Raw genomic sequence first — 17,056 nt, 5'->3', positions numbered from 1 at the left:
ACAAATATGCGGGGAATCTACTGAGCACAAAAGTCTGATGTGGCCATTCATATGCACATCTGGAATTGTTTGTTCCCTTTGTTGTCAAATATTCTAAAAGCAGTAACTTTTGAATCTTTTTCATGCTAATTTTAGATTATTTTACTCAAATAGAAATAAGAGAATAATAATAAGGACTCTAACAGTACTATTTCCCATTGTGGGAACACAAGGTGCATGCAGGATACAATAGCCTCAAGGGTCTGCCGTATGATTTGTTGGTTGGCCTTGTAGTTGTACTCAAAGAAACAGGCCTCTGTGCAATGAGCTGTGCTGTTTTGTGAAACCAATCAGTTCACAACAATGCATCATGAAAAAAAAAACAGGCTTGGATGAAAACATGGCTGAATTCTGTGCAGGCTTTCACTGACGTGATTGACTCAAGTTGCAGGTGGGGTTTGTGTTTAAAAATCAGCTGTCACACTTGACAAAGAAGCTTTATATATATATGCGTGCATGCAGTGTTTAAAAGGGAACAAAAGGCACATGTGTAGAAAACAACAGAAGAGAGAAATGTGAGAGGATGACAGAAAAACACATTTAGTGTGGAAGCATAAAATAAAAACAGACGGTTTTTGTTTGTTTTTTTCCCACAAGCTTTCTCCTGGTACATTGTTAGCCAGAGTTACGTTGCGATAGGGGATAACAAGGCACTGGCTTCAATAAGCCCATCAGAAACTAGAGTTCTGGGGGGCCACAAGGGAGAACTGGTCTAGACAACAGTATCAGTGTAATGCAGTATTACAGGGAAGCTGCAGCTTATTTCTTGGAGAGCATTTTGGCTGCTGCTTACAGATGAAAAAAAAAAAATCTTCATACATTTCGTTTTATATGATGAACCAGAACAAATAGTGCTTGGCTATCGGTGACGGAAACTGATATGGTACGTTTTCACAAATAAAATCTGAAAAGCGTGGTGTACATTTTCATTCCCCTTTACTTTACTACTCTTTTTAAAGGGGGGAAAGGGTGTTATGCAAAATCAACTTTTTAAAAAAAACTTTGTATCATGTTGTCATTCATTCATCAAAAACATGCCTAGAGTTTTGTTTTGACTCATCCATGCATGCTTTTGTCATCCTTGGATCTCTGGTGGTAGCCAATCAAGGGTGCCTGACTCACAAAGCACCACCTGTTTCCACGCAGCTCTGCCTTGGAGCTGTAGTGCACAGCAGAGCAACTGCCACACTCAGCTCCTTCAGACTAGCAGCAGCAGCAATTAGCAAATGCCTGGTCCTGAGTTTCCTGAGCTTGTCATACCAACTAGTTCTCAGTCCGTTGCTCCTATCGGTTGTGAATGGCTTAATGGAAAGGCGTTGTTGTGGCGACATGCTGAAGGCAGAGAGTTAGAAAGAGCAGGAGCTTCTTAAAGAAACAGAGGCCAATTTCAAGGCGTCAAATTGAAAATGTCAAATTTCTTTTAAGTCATGTTTGAGATATGCAGCATTTTTATAACAACTGAAGGTAAAATTGTTGCCTAATTGTGCTGTGAAATGGCACTACATACCTGGAAAATACATAATGCCTCCGCTTGAATAAAAATTCAGTATACATATACATAAGCTGTTCCGTGAAGGGGTCTAGCTAAAGCAGGGGTCCGCAACCTTTACAAACCAAAGAGCCGATATTACCCTCAGTGCAGCTAAATACATAACCTGTTTAGAGCTGCAAATATTACATTACCTTTTCTGAAAAGACAACTTAACATTTTTAATAAATATCTATGTACTATAAGAAGTTAGTGGTAATTTTTAAAGAACAACCAGTTTATTTATGTTTTGAGTTTTTTTTAAAGCATTTAAAAAAAAAAGTTGGTTCTGCAATTCTTTAGTCAAATTATTGAGCCATTATGAAATGTCCAAAAAGCCACTTGCTTCTCCAGAACTGCAGACCCCTGAGCTACAGCAACAGGCTTTGACCAGGGAAGCAGACACGGGGCCTCGTGGTAACTCTTGAAGAGCCACAGCTCAGATGAACCTGGCTCCTTATGAATGAATGACAACATACCCTTTGTTGAGAGAAAACCAGAGGCCCTGTTTAAAGTTTGCCAAAAGCCATGGTGGATCATACCATTCCTGTCGTGAAACCCGTTGATCGCAGCATTATAATGTGGGGAAGCTTTTGTTTGTAAATCTACAAACAAAAGATTGCAGAGGCTGGAAAGGGTTGATCTCAAGCTGGATAGAGAAAAATCCAGGACAATTCTACAGAAAATCCTACAGAAAAACCTGTTAGAAGACTGAGGTGAAGGTTTACAGCAAGACTACGACCATAAAAATAGACCCAGAGCTTTGATTTGACTGGTTTAGATCAAAGTATATTCATGTTTTAAAGTGGTCCAGTCAAAGTCAACAAGTATTAATTCTTCTGCAAGGCGCTGTAGGTTTTCATTTTGTGGTGAAAGTGCTTGCAGAAAGTTAGCCAGTAAAATCCTCTGATATGCGGGACCTTTGCTAACATCTATGAGCACACATTGCTTTCGGATAGCTGAATATGTGTTTGATCTTTTCTCTTGTGTGCGCAAACAGTTTTGAAACAGAAAATGAGCAAAATCCTTCATTCTGTCACAGTGTCCGGCTCCTGCCAATGGAGCAGCTCCAGGATTTGTCTCTTGGTGGCACCGCAGATTAGACTGTTGGCTGGATAGTTTTGTCTTTTTTTTTTTCCCGCCTTCGGGGGTAAAGACAAGTTTCTTCGCACAAGTCTAAACCGAGCGTTCATCAAATCACAAGATCTGACGTAACCGTCTAATTCGGGTGTCTTTGTTGGAGCGTGACTTAGAGGAGGTGTGACAGCCGGCGTGTCCCTCCCGCACAAGGCAACAGCCTCAACGGAGAACAGGCTTATTGTATTATGCTCACTTATTAACATATGAGGCACAAAAAGTGACAATTCCCAAATGCAAACCGTGATTTTCTAATCGGGCAAAGTTGGAAATTAAGGGCTGGTTTGGCAGGTTATTTAAAAAAAAAATTGTTTTAAAGAGAAAACGATGAGAGCAAGTAAGGGGTTAAGGTGAAAAAGACAGACAGGCAAAGACCGAGGCGCAGGCGGCAAATCCCGAGGGAGCTTCGCTGACAGTGGATGAAGGAGTCAGCTTTGTAGACACATGTATCTCTGAGTGAATAAGCAACAAGGCCTGGGAGGGGTGGGTTGTTGTTGCGTAGTGATGCTGCATGTTTTTAATGTTGGGGATGGGTCCGTAGCTCTGACTCTCCTGAAACCAGAGGGAGCACGGCCCCCCTGCTTTGATCGGTGATCCAAGAGCAGGGCGGCATCAGTGCGTTGCCGCAAAAGAAAAAGGACGTGGAGACGACGGCGGTGAGGCTGGAACTCAACCGACAGCCGGTCGAGTCAGTCTTGGATGTGAGCCTCGTGTGAGCAGCTTTACAAATGTTGATTGAGTCGTTGGAGGATTACAGGTGCTGAGCAGCCTGGTGTTTATTGTTTACTCAGAGCCAGTCGGAGAGGGAGACTGCAGAGTGCGGAGTTGCACAATGCCTCAAAAATGTCTCTCTGCCATCCATGCATATCTGAGTTTTCACTGAAATGGCACATCGCTAAATGGAAACGTCTTTCTCCCTCCGCCACTAGACTTTTCACATTTCATATCAGCAGTAGGAACCACACTGTGCGTACAACAGCACTATGTCCGCTTCGTGTTTTATATTGCTATTGCGCTTTGTCATGTTGCCACCATAAATCTCAATGTATTTCATTAAGGTTTTATGTGAAAGGCACAGTAGCGCAGCACTGTCAAGTGGAAGTGAGACGATTGGAAATATTTTATGAATCAAAATCTGAAAAGGTGTGGAATGCATTTGTGTTCAACCCCGTTGAGTGAATACTTAGTAGAACCACCTTTCACTGCAATTACAGCTGCAGGTGTGCTGATGTATGTCTCTGCACAGAGACTGACAACTCTGTGAGATCGGATGGAGCGCATCTGCAAACATCAATTATCAAGTCTTCACATAGTTATATAATTGGTCTAGACTGCAACATCCTATAAGGGCTTTAGCATTTGACTGGAAGGGTCTACATTTTGCTGTTTGAGATCTGTGTTTATATCTGCAGAATTATTGAGTAATGTGAAACAATGCGGCCAATAAGCACACATTTGAGGGCTCTCATGCTTATGCATTAGTACGAAACATCAGGATGACGGGGGGGAAAAAAAACAACCTTTTCCTGATGCGACTGAGTATGTCAGTGAGAAGAATACATAAAATATTTCAAAGAGATACATGTTTCAATAGAGTAGCAGGGTATAAACTCTTCATAACAAAGAGGAACATGTATATTCAGTGCTCAGTGGTGCAAAAACCATAAACCGTGCTCTATAGAGATGTGGAAGTAATAAGCGATATGACGAAATGAGTCATCTTATGTTCTTTTCAGAGCCTGTCAAATGGGATCATGTTTATCTACAGATAATATGTTCTGTGTCCATGGAAAACTATAAAAATACACTCTTTCCTGTCTAGGGTTTTACATTTCATTGCGTAAATAAATAATAAAACACCAGATCCCTATCAAGTGCCAAAAATAGTTTAAAAAGAATCTTAAAATGAACAAAACATGACAAATTACACTGTCATTAATATTTGAACAAAAATTAGGCCAAAATTAGGGAGGGAGACTAAGACTCACCCCTCAGACTGTCTTGGAAATGTACCGGCTAGGTGAGAACCGGCCATTACTAATCAGACCTGCTCCACTTAGCAGATCGAGTTAGCACTTCTTTAAAACCTCATATGTTGAGATCACATAACGATTTAAAACAAAAAAAAACAAAAACCCTGCTAACAAGTAAACAAAAAGAAAAGAAAGAGGATTAGAGATGACCCACACCATCTGCGCAAACATGCCACTACTTAAGCCCATGGGTGGAGGTGTGACGATCTGGGCTTGTTTCAGAGCTGCGGGGACTTTGGATTGTGCAGTTGCTGAGTTGAACATATTCTCACCTCGGAGCAAAACGTGTTTTGGAGTCAAGAGTCTGCCTGAGCAATAAGACCAAGCACAGCAGCACAATTTACAAAAGAGAATCTGAGAAGAAAGAGAATCGAGGTCCTGCTGAAAGTCTCAGTGACCTGAAGCAACTTTGAAAAGAAGAGGAGGCCAAGATTCCCCTCCAACAGTGTGACAGACTGTTACGGAGAGAAGACTGTTACTTTGGGTCCTGGCTGTGAATACAGTTTGAAGAGCTGTGATCTGATCTAGACTGACACTATGTGGGATAACTCAGCATGTTATACATTGTTGTAGGTAACTACAACCTTAGTGTTGAGTTGTACTACATATTGTTTGAACATGAGACTCTAGAATGAAAAGATTTGGCTGGTAATTGTTAAGCTGACAGCAACTAAGCATCAGTCTGAACAGATGTAGTCGGGGGGGGGAAGAGGAAGCCTGAATATGTTTGTGTCCTTCTGTAATGGGTAGCTTTTCTTTCCCATCATTACCCTAAAGCAAAAAAGATGCTGAGCACACCTGGTTTTCTTCTTTGAAGAATCCTCACTGGAATGAGGAGCTGATGGTGAGGGAGTGTTAATTTTATTAAATGATTGTTTCCTCAGACAGTTGTATTATGAAACTGTAGTCCTCTGGGTCTCCTATTTGTCCTTTTGAAGATAAGGACGCAGAGACAAAGAGAAAAAAAAACACTACACAACCAACAGCAAATTATGTAGACATGTTTAAGCTTAGTTTGTTTGTGCTACTTGCAGTTGTGCAGCATCATTTTACGTCACTTTCTGAAGTTCTTTTATCCTGCTTGTCTCATATTCTCTGTTTTACACCAATGTGTCATCATCCTTTGGGCTACATCTCTATGCAGTCATTTGTGCCAGATTGCTTTTGAAGTTAAACTCAAAACAATTAATTACCTTGACAAATTTAACTTCAAATTCAAAGAACATTGACCTTTTGGGGGTGTCTCTACCAGAATCTAAAGATTAGGGTGATGGCGAGAAGGCCTTCCAACCTCAAAAAAATTGGAGCTCATCAAAGAAAAATCATCTTATCTTGAGCGGTGTAATGCCACTGAAGATTTTTACTTTGAAAAAGTGTATAAATTGTTGATATATTTAATAAAATATATGAGTGTATAATTTCACTATTTGTGCATTGTGCTATTTATGTAAAATTTAAGCTGTTTTGTGGTTGTTGTTTTTTTTTTTTTTTTTTGTGGTAATATTGTATTTTTCAGACTATAAGCCGCTACTTTTTTCCCATGTTTTGAACCATGCGGCTTGTAGCCCGGTGCAGCTTTTCTGTGGATTTTTCTTCAACCACCAGGGGGCTCGTTAGCAGAAAGTGAATCATTGGAAGTCAAAATTGGAAATCAGAGAAGAAAGTGCTAATTTTCATTTAGATTCTGCACATGCTAGCAGCATGCATGACGGAGAAATGTTTCCAAGCTCATACCCCCTCATCATGGAAACAACACAAAGAAAAAGATGCAGCTTTTAAGTTGAGGGCTATCGATTTGGCAGTACAGGATGGAAACAGAGCCGCTACACATAAGCTCAGCGTGAACAAATCTGTGGTTCTGCGTTGGAGACGGAGGGCTGCGTCCTAATAAGCCCAGCGGATCCTTGTGGAAAACCGAGAGCGGCGGAGAGACCAGCGGCTTATATATGTACGTTTCCAGTTTTTTTTTTTTCTTTTTATTTGTAGGTAAGGCTTATAATAAGGTGCGCTCTATAGTCTGGAAAATACAGAATTTCAACTTTTTGTTTGTTTGTTAGATCGAGGTCAGTCTGACTCTGTGTCTTGCTCCAATCTCTTATTTGTTTGGTTTGTGTATAATAAACTTTTACCTTTGCACTCATTCGAAATATATGGATAGACACATATTTCTGGATAGCATTGATGTAACAGGAAAAACAGGACTCCCGATGAACTGCAAAGTGAATAAACATACCATCCTTACTTACTGAATCCAGAATCCAAAGATGCCTCATCTTCCTCTCCTCTTCAGTACCTTGTGATGTGTGACTGTGAGAGCAGGAGGAGCAGCTAAGAATAGAGAAAAGGGAGCTCAGCTCTGTGATGCCACCTCAACCTACAACGCCGAGCATCTCCTTCTGTCACTGAACCAGTTATAAGCTGCTATGTTTGTGCAGGCTGCCCTTGCATTCGTTTCAATGCAGGTGGCTGATTTCGCTGCATTGCTAATTGTATATTTCATTGTGGCTCCAGAATCAAAAATTCAGCCACATATGGACCTTTTATCCTGCACGTAATAGTACGAGCAGAACAACACAAGCTGGGTTTTTATCTGAAACTGACACTTTTTTATTTTATGCCAAAGGGAGGCTGTTTGAAGCGCCTCCACTGACAGTTGGAGAGAGAGACTGAGAGGGGGTTCATACGTATAATTTTGCCACAGATGGAAGAGACTGATAGGATTAAAGGCAAGAACTGCGAGCTGTGAAAAGGGGGCAAGGTGTTGGAGATGAGAAGGAGTGATGGAGGGTTTGATAGCTGAAAAAGTTACTTTTGATAATACTGTCTTTGAAAGAAGCACAAAGAACAGAGGCATAGTTGACATTGCACAGAATGGATGGCGCGTTGATCAGTTTCAGAAATTGAGGAAGTGATGAACAAAAGGAGGAAAGGATGAGAAAACAGGTTGCTTTGATGCAACTCCTCAGATCTGGCTTATTCAGGACAAAATCAATCAAGGTCTGCCATGTAGTTTATTTATTCATGGGAGTTTGCAAATGATGGCACGCGGAGAACGAGAGCATTGAGATTTATTTTCAGAATTCCTAGGAACGTAATTGATTCAGATCAGATTGGTTTTTTTCTCCATTGTCATGCACTTCCCTCACAGATCTTTAGCTGTGCAAACTGCAGGTGGTTTCTGTTTGACATCTCCAGGGCACTGGCTCGCTAAACCCATTCTAGGTGTCAGCGAATATGTCTCCATCTGATCCCTCTGAGGGGGCAACTTGTCAATTAATTAGCCATGACTCGAGACTGGAAGTGGGTTTGCAGAGGAAACAGCTGCAGAAATGATGAGGAGGAAATCACCCAAACACGCTGGAACAACACCAAGATGTGCAGTTGTCAGGGATTTTTAACAAAGCAAGAGGAGCGGGCTCATCAGGGGAGGCAGAGACGAGCAGACTTCTCTGTGGGGGTAAATTTGAAGGTGGAGAAGGAGAAAGCGAGAGAAAGTTGGTCATTTACCTCATTTTGGTACAGGAGGGAAATGAGTCAACCATGATGTAGGTAATTGCAGCAGGGGGCAGAGGATCATGTTCCACATATATGCAAAAAAATCGATTTGCTCACTTCTTCTCCTCCTAAGATTCATTGGGAAAAAAAAATCCAGTCTTTGAGTATTTGGATACTGGCTTACAGAAATCGATGCACCCAACCAGAACACACTATTAATATTTTTTTTATAGCATAATAGTACCGATTTCATACAGTTTTTGAATAATGATCCAATTTAATTCAGCTGTCATTTAAGCTGAACTTTCAGTGCATTTGTCACTGAAATTGCTGGAGAGCCAGATTTTCAGTGTCACTCTAAGTGGTTTGGGGTTAAGAGGGAAAAATCTTTCTCTGCAAAAGGTCCCTCTCTGTTTTTATCTCATCAAGGAAAGCCGTATGTAGGGAGTTTTTAAAGAAATGCAAACATACTCCCATTGTGCATGTTTGAAAAAAGCAAGAGCTGAATTTTTAGCTAAACCTTTTAAGGACAAGTCATTTTCTGACACATAGTTAAAAGCTTTATTACTGCTGCGTGTACTTATTCAAACAACTCTCAGTACAACAGTGCCATATTTTTGTTAAGTTTTTCTGTGGCACTAGTGACCTTGCTTTTGTCGCCTCTTCAGACAGGAAGGAAGGCAGAGGAAGAAAAAGACTAGCGGTAAATGGCACAGGTCAAAATTCAAACCCAGGACATCTTCGCTGAGGACTAACCTCTTTAAATGGGCACCTGCTTTGCTCGCTGCACCACACGACGCTGTTTCTATGTTCACAGAGCAGGCTGAGAGCTGATGTGACCTGAATGATGACACTTTTTACATCGTGTTGCTAAGATACATAATCTGAGTCTCATTTTTGACTGACAAATACCACTAACGTGTAATTTTAGCTCCGTTTGTCCGTCTTTCGGTTTACCGCGTCTTAACAACTCATTCTGAAAACAAACGCAACACATTAATCGTTGATGGAACCTCATCACATTCTGCAGGTGTGAGCCATTTGACTAATACTTTTGATGACTTTGTGCCCTTGTTTTTGTGAACTCAGTTGTATAACAAGTCATTCCGTTTGGTCGTCTGCCGGAAAATTACAACAGGTTTTCAGTAAATGTTTTACGCAGCATCTTAAAAACAGCAATGGTTTAAAAAAAAAAAAAACCTGACTGGCTGCAGTTAATAACTTAATATGTTTGTCTTTCCAATTTAATGCATGCACTCATTTAACTGGGTGAACTATCGGCTAGAAAAAATATATTGCACTGGATTTTAGGGTGCAAATCTTTGTTCAGAAGTAACCTGTGAATTAGACTAAAAGCTGTTTTCTTACATCCATTCTTCCACACAGCACCTCTTAGTCCGTGCTTTCTCTCAAACCTTTAAAAAGAAATCCTTTCATTTATAAAAATCCACATTTATGAACTGATGGTTGTACCTAGGCCACCACAAAAATGCTTCTAAAAGTCTTTTTTATGTGAAGTTTTAATGTTTTCTGTGATACCATGAAAACAACAGAGAGATGAGTTAGCTTTCCAGGAAACACAGCAGCCGCAGGAAGAAGAATCAGAAAGTTTGGGCCAACAAATAGCCTTCGGTACAAATAGTGGGGATTATAAAATCGACTGAACTGAACAGTAGCTCTCTGTACTTGTGAATCTAAGGTGCAATAAACTTGTTATGGAAACCCCAGGAGAGCTGTAAGAGGTGAATAATTTTTTGTGCAGCTGGAAAAATAGTAAAGACCAAAATTACCTGGACTGTGGAGATAGAAAACTTCACTTTCATGTTTCAGATTTTCAGAAAGAGGTTTGAAAGAAACCCTGGAGGGAAATACATTTTCAGCAGTGACTGAAAACATGCTGGGACGAGCTTTTTATGGACTGTGCTCAGGGTAATACACTATATTAAAGGGACTAACAGCACAATGCTCTTTTATGTATAAAAAAGGGAAGAAAGGAAGAAAAAACCTGGAATGAAACCAACTGTACCCTGTGTGGGTCTACATCAGAGGCAAATACTGTAGGGGATTATTATCCCTGCTACTTCCCACTCACAATAATGATCCCTTCCTTCATCAGTTAAGAATGTCTTCATCATTACTGACATTAGATTATATTAGTACCTGTGCTTGTCAAAATTTAGGCAGGTCAGACTTTAAAGGGGTGTAACATCCAAACAGATACCTACAGTACACTTTGATAAAAGTCAAAAGGCAGATCAAAACACAAACCTCTTGTAGCAGATATGTTCTACCAAAACCTCCTCATTCACCCGATAGAAATTCTGTAAAAAGAAAAAAAAAAAGAAAAACTCCCGTTAAGGATATTTTGCTTTTCAGTTATTAATTGAATAAAAAAATCACTGGTGTAAACACCTTTCAACAAAGTCTAAGAGAAATGTAAATATTAAACAGGAAAATGTTGCATGTAACATCAAATATTTATCTTTTACTAACCACAACTTTTGCTTTCATTTTAATTTTATTATAGCAACATAAAGCAAATTCCTCTTTATAAATCTGTTACTGCTGTTGTTAGCAAAGCCTGTTTAGCATGTTGTTATGGTTTTATGACTTTTGCATTTCTGGATTTAGGACTTGTTTGATTGTCACATCTTTCCATATCTCTACCTAAAGGCCATTGGCTTGTCATAACAAATCGGCTAAGTGGTAAATAGTGGCTCATTAATTTTACAACTGTTGAAGAACCAAGAGTGTAGTTGCGCACACACACACACACACGCACACACACACACACACACACACCAGATCTGGCCCTGGCATGACAACATACCATCTTACCAAAGGTGGCAGCTTTTCAGGGACACGTGGAAAGTGTTTGTTGACTTGATGACAGAAATATTCAATTCAAAAGCAGATTTACATAAGCCGTTAGACGTTCCAAAGTTTAACATCCAAGTGATATTTTTGCGTCTACATTACACTGTGCGTGTTGTCTGACATTTGGTTTTCTTCCTCTGTTTTGCTCTTAACTATCCCTTGATTAGGTAGGACAAAAACAGTAAGTGGCTCTCTAGGACTATTAAAGCTCAGTCAACTGCAGCACATCTGTACAGAGGAACATGTTATATCGCTGCTGAATTAAGTCCAGGAAATGAGATTAAACTTCAGTGGAATACAGGACTTCTGTAAAATAATGAAGACCCTGGGGGGCAGTTGGCTTTTTCTTTGTCCAAGTATTTTTCTTAATTCCTGGCCTTTTCGCCATGGAGCTTTTACTTGTGCATATATGTATGCATTGCACTTCTGCGGCCATCTGTATGCCTGAGCACGCTCAGTCAGTTTCTTGGCCTGCCACAAAGAGACAATATAGCATTATCTTAAGGAAGCCTCTCTTTGACATCATTATATGCACAAATAGTAGAGAGGGGGATCTTGACCAGACTAAACTGCACTTAATGAAATATCCAAGAGGCACTTCAGTAAAGTGGTGTATTTTTTTTTTTCCTTACTGCGACCGATTCTGTAAAGGTGTTGCTTAATCCATAAAAGGGACGTCTTACCATGCCCATAAAAAGTATTCAGTTCTTTGGATGTTTTTTCCTGTTTTGTCGCTTTCACAAGTCAACAAAATTTGGCGTTTTTGACTAATACATTGACAAAAACAACTTTATTGTGAAAATTGGTTTCTATAAAATAATGACAATGAAATAAAGTTAGTGAAGAAAGTAATCGTATAAATATTCACCCCCTTCGGGTCAGTATTAGGTAAATACACACACAGATTGACACAATCATTGTGCCAATCTATTCACACAGATTGGGACCGCGTGGATCTGTCTCTTTGACTAGACCACTCCAGAATATCCACATTGTTGTCTTCAAACTATTTCTTTGATGCTTTGGATCAGTGTCTTGTTGGAAAATAAATGTTCTCCTTTGATCAGAATTGATTTGCAACAGCAATAAAAAGAGTGAAACGTTCAAAGGGATGAAGACTTTATAGCACATTACATAATGTTACATGTTTGCATTCATGTGATGGCAGGTTGAATACTTGTCTGGCTCTTCCTGACCTGTATGCGTCTCATTGACTAATTTTGCTTCTGTGTAAATAGCTTACCCAGAAAGTGCTGCTGGAAATAGGTTTCTTTATTATGGTAAAAAAATAAAAATAAAAAGTGATTCATTAGAGCACAAAAAAAAAATCCTAATTTCTATCTGAAAAAAAAAAGAAACTCTCCTCCAAATAAACAAGATTTGAAAAAACAACAATTGATTGTGCAGGGGACATTATTTTGTCTTTATGTCACAATACTCAAAACATCATTTGGGACATTTGCATGTTTATTGAGTGTTTGACTTTGTGAGGAATGCGTGAAAAGCAAGGGCTGCCAACACTCTGGTATGAAGGTGAGAAAGAGATGAACAATAATGGACTAATACTGTCTTCAGGGATTTGTTGATAGTGGAAAAAAAAGTCTTTAATAAAAATCAGCCGGTGGCTGCTAAAGTGTGCAAAAGCTCACAGTTTGCACAGTGTCGCATAATCATGACTCAGAGAGAGGCCGTGTACTTAGCAGCTAAAGTTCACCTGAAACTGATATTTGACTTTGTAAGCATGACTTGAATAATTAGACAAAGTGTAAATAAAAGTTATGCTGGTTTCCACCACTTCTGCAGGGGAGTCATTATCACCGTAGGATGTCTGATTACCTGTCTGAACACAACAGTGTGACTCGCAGCACTGACTGACAGTTTAATATTAATAGCGTTCTTTCAAATTATTGCAGTTATTTTGGTACTGATTATACCCCCTGAATTGGTTTGACATTTGGGAGCAAAAGAAGACAAAAAAGACACTAAAACATTCTGAAATAGCATCAACATTTAGATCATTAACATACCTTTGCACAATGACAATAATGTACAACTAATGCATTGATTCTCTTATTAGTAAGCTGGCAGGATTTATTAGTAGAGATGCACTAGTCAAAATTTTGTAACTGAGCTCTAATCTCAATAAAAAAAAAATAAATAAAAAAAAACTTTGAATGTTCAAACCAAAAAACAACACGGAATAAATGTGTTATTGACATTCTATATCATCTTTGGCATGTTGTGATAGCCATGAGCTGGATAAGCTTTACTAAAATGGCTGCTAAAATGGCTCATTTATTATCTGTAAAATGTCGTACTGTATCCAGGTTGGGCATTTATTGTAGTGTTTATTGTGAAAAATTTGATTTTATGATGAGAATTTTCTTTATTGTCACAATAAACTTTAGTTAAAAAAAGAAAAACTAACTGAAATGTTACTTTTGCTGTTTCCTCCACTGTTCTTTCCACAGGAGTATCAATAAATAGTAAATTCAAAATATGATTAAATCAATTCTTTATGTGCAGTTCAGTGATAAAAGTCACACTTTTTTTTAAATTAAGTAGCGTCCTGATGAAGCTCTTTTCAAATAGAAATATTATTGAAGACCTAAAATGACAATTAAATAGTTGCTTTCATCATCGCTATTATTGTTATCACAACTGCAAAATATGGTAACAAAATTCTAAATTCATATTGCCCTCCCCTAACTCTGTCACAACTTAGGTTTCCAAAAGGCTCCCAATTTGTTCTGCCTTCCTGTTATCTGCTGAACGTCTTGTTCTCTCTTCCTCTCTCACGGTCTGAATGAACCACTCATGTCTCCATATGTCATGAAAATGTAAGCATCTTCTTAAATGTATTTGTTTCCTCTGACTTATGAGAATAACTCACTTTGGGTCTAGACTAGACCTTTCCAATCAGCCAGTTACCAGACAGCACTGATCAAGCTGATCATTTTCTCTGATTTCTATGCAGCTCACACTTTTATAAAATGTGGAGGTGCTTCAAAAAAAAAAAAAAAAAAGCAAAAGCCCATATTGAGTTACAAACACTGACCGAACCCTGGACTCACTGCTGCTGCCTCTGCCATGTGACAAGAGCTCCTTTTGAACTGTGACAAATCTATACTGGATTGTAGCTGGAGGACTTATCAGTTGGAAACCGCAGACACAAAGTGCTTATCCCACTTTCTCTCTATGCTTAACCCATGTTCCACATTAATATTCTAGTGAGTGAAGGCAGCCTTGGTCCTGTGTGCTGTGATATATTGGTGTCCCTGCTGAAAGGTTGCAGGCTGACACTCTGTTGTCTTATGTTTACTGACTTTAATGAATGAATTGCTTCGCCGCTGTCCAAATCATTGAAACCGAAACTACATAAATTTCTAATAAATGTATAGGTCTTGTATGATGTGCTTGAAAAATGTGAAAAAGTGAAGAAGATCCCTTTACAGAATTAAAACTTCACTGTAAAAATGTGCAAAAATATTAGGAGGGTTTAAAATTTGACTAGAAATGTGATAAAAAGATTGAAGAAAATGCAAAAGTGAGTCTGAGTGTGGAAGTATTTTAAGCAGGAATAAACACCTGGAGAACTCGAGGAATTAGCTAAAAACATAGATTAGCAAAAAAACCTAATCTATGTTAGATTAGGCATCATTATCAGAGTCTGATAATGATGCCCTGCATGCATGCATGTGTTGCTTATAGTCTCTGCAGTGTACAAACACAAAACATTGTGTTTTAATGTTCAGTTCATTAAAACACAATGTGTGGTCTGATTTGAATTAAGTTGAAGAAAAGTCTGAACATTAAAAAATAACACAAGCTGAAATTGAAAATTTAGTTAAGCAGGTGAGTTTAGTCTTGAGTTAAAATGACAAATGAATTTAACCCTAAATGTAAAGAGCAAGAGGGTCTTAATAGCATTCATGCAAATAGTAACTGAGTAATAAGCTAGATATGTCAGGAAAATATATTTTCCTTAAGAAATGTATTGATTGCAGTACTGTAATTGGTAGTGTAATTGTGTTTAACATTTAAATAATGTAACATAATGGACATACAGGATTGAGAAGGGTTGGAAAATGTTTGGTACATTACTGACAACATCCCAGAAGCTTCCCAAGCCTAGGCTTAAGTTAGTCCAAATAGGAATAGAAACTTTCTAACAAAACTTTGGTAATTATTGATAATTTATTAGAAATAACTGGAAATTAGGGGCAGCATCACATCCAACCACAAATATAAAAAAAATATTTTTGTTTATCCAAAAATCTTCCTGACATTTACTAGTTGAACCATAATAACCTAAATAAAATGCATGTACCTACTCAGTTACGTCATCTAAATGTCTCCCATTTTATGTGGTTTACAGACTCAGAGGTGAAGATTCAGTAATTTGTTGCCCTGGGCTCAGAAGTGTAGCCTCGGTAGAAATAATCTGTGGATGTGATGGAGGAATACACGGTGCCTGTAGGGGGCATGACCTCAATACTGGTGCAGGAAGCAGTGTGCTGTGTGTTTTTGATTGAGGAACAGCTTTAAAAACTCTGAAGTGTACATGCATTAAATATGGTTGTTGGGCCAACTACATTTAAATTCCCTGTTGCGTGCTAACCTTTAGTAATTTCGGATGTATTCTTGTTTACACCCATAAATTCTTGTTAATTCCTGCTCCTTTACACAGAATGTTTCCAACATTGAAAATTCCCAGAAGTTTGCATCCCTCCTCAGAGGGACAGTTTACAACTACAACTGACATATAATATTGTATGCAACATACAATATTAGCCTCATATGAACTTCATTTAGATACACACAATGTGACACGCTCTGCACCTGACGCACTTAAAAGGGAACCTACGGTGTAAAATTCTCACTTTACATTTTTTCTACTTCCATTTGGGTCTCAACTGCTTCTAAAAACAGTCTGTGGCCAAAAAGGAACCACCCAGCTATTTCTGGCAATTAGTTCATATTTTTTGATATCTGGAAAATGAGCCATTTCAAAAACCTCCCGATTAAGTCATAATTGAAGGATACTGCGTCATTACCTGGCAACCCTAGAGGAGCTTCGCCCGTTGCCTAGCAACCCAAGTGGAACTCCAGCATGTTTGATTTTGGCGCTCTATGCACTGTACAATGGCTGCAGGAAGAGACACGTTTTGTTGTTTACTTACCATCCAGAAACCACTTGTCGCATTCTTGTTAGTTGTACAGGAGGCTCTACATCTTATTTTCAGAGATATACAGTTGTATAATCAGAGTTCTATATGCAGCCACTTTCATGTTGAGTTGGAGGACGTGGCCAGCAGCTTATTTGGATTTAAAGTGACAAGAGGCTCCAAAACATCTTGTTCTGCAAAGAGCTCACAATAGGCAGAAATGAGCAGACTAAAATCTTATCTAAGAATGATGTTGAACATGTTTTGTACAGTTCATAGAGCTATCCTAACCTGTTCAAGAAAACATAGTAGGTCGCCTTTAAGACTTCAGGTGAGACTTCAGTCAGTTTAAACTTCTGTGTCTCTGGATATTCATTGGCTCATTCATCAATACATAACAGGTGCTTTGGGGCTTTTCAGTGCAAAAGGTGTTGGTTTCAAACTATAAAGCTTGATTTGAATCAAGCACTAAATACTAGTCAGTGGGTATTTACAAAATGTACTAAAACATATGACAAAAATTGCACCTGGTTTGAGATTGAAGCTGCTGCTGCGATTGGAAAGCATTGGTTTGGTCACTTCTGCATTTCCAAACTGGCACTTTAATGTGAACCAATACTGCTGTCTGTCAGCGAAAATAAAATATGAAACACGTGAAGCCGTTACCGAGCTACTGGTTTTGTGGCCCCTCGAATAAGTAAAGTCCAGTACAATTATGAATTATAGATGATATTTTGGAGTAGGGACACTAACCAGAAATGTACGACATCAGTCAGCCA

General features: G+C 38.8%; 1 protein-coding gene and 1 long non-coding RNA gene across 8 annotated transcripts in view; one reads left to right on the top strand and one right to left on the bottom strand.

Annotated features, from left to right (window-relative positions):
• grin2bb (glutamate receptor, ionotropic, N-methyl D-aspartate 2B, genome duplicate b) overlaps window positions 1-17,056 on the top strand; it is a 122,151-nt gene that overhangs the window by 9,537 nt on the left and 95,558 nt on the right. The window lies entirely within an intron of this gene.
• LOC107836188 (uncharacterized) lies at window positions 1,037-6,024 on the bottom strand. Its single transcript, XR_001662056.1, has 2 exons — window positions 2,110-6,024; window positions 1,037-1,371 (listed from the first exon to the last, which is right to left on the bottom strand). It is a non-coding gene; the product is annotated as an uncharacterized LOC107836188 (long non-coding RNA).

This window comes from Poecilia formosa, unplaced genomic scaffold (assembly GCF_000485575.1).
Source record: "Poecilia formosa unplaced genomic scaffold, Poecilia_formosa-5.1.2 Scaffold43, whole genome shotgun sequence".
In the NCBI taxonomy this organism is placed as follows: Eukaryota; Metazoa; Chordata; class Actinopteri; order Cyprinodontiformes; family Poeciliidae; genus Poecilia; species Poecilia formosa.
The sequence above is the reverse complement of the archived record's forward strand: the minus strand, read 5'-3'. Positions and strand labels throughout refer to the sequence as shown.